The following is a 720-nucleotide window of genomic DNA, read 5'->3' on the forward strand; positions in this document are numbered from 1 at the left end:
TATATATATATACTATTGTTAATACCATCTTACATGTAATTAAGAAAAAAGATATACAGGCACTGAGGCATAGAGATCCACTGGAAAAGTTGAAACGTGTATGGGAGAAAATATGGGAGAGAGCAGATTGGAGGTGGGGATATCCTGTGGGACTGCTGTTTTGGGGGGATGGGTGGGGGAAAAATGGGGAGAAAATTTGTAACTCAAAATCTGGTAGAAACGAATGATGTAAATCAGCAGTTAATAAAGCATTTAAATTTAAAAAAAATTACATGCTATAATTTCTAACACAGACTTTATACATTTTTAATGTAACCCCATCCCAAGGCACATTGGCATGGGACTTTCTCCATATTGTTGGAGATTAATGTTCTGCCCTGAGTCAGGGCATGGCAGAGTTGGAAAGAGGTGAGAGAGCTTAAGTTCTCCATCAGTTTCCCCCCTCCCATTCCCACCCCACCCCCTTGGGAGACTCATCATTGTTCAGGCTTCCATCTTTGAGAGAGAAAATAGAAAAGGTCAACACACTTAAGGTTGCTGAAGCAAAAGACTCCAAGAAGACATGAAAGGAGTGGGTAGTCCCCATCATGTCCCTAATTCCCAGCTTGCTATTCTAGAGAATTTGGGTAGTTTTCCCTTGGGAGAGATCCAAGACTCTCTCTCTCTCTCTCTCTCTCTCTCTCTCTCTCTCTCTCTCTCTCTCTCTCTCTCTCTCTCTCT

The sequence above is a fragment of the Petaurus breviceps genome, unplaced genomic scaffold (genome assembly GCF_028583685.1).
Source record: "Petaurus breviceps papuanus isolate PSGF00001 unplaced genomic scaffold, PetGlider_PUasm1.0 90903, whole genome shotgun sequence".
Lineage (NCBI taxonomy): Eukaryota > Metazoa > Chordata > Mammalia > Diprotodontia > Petauridae > Petaurus > Petaurus breviceps.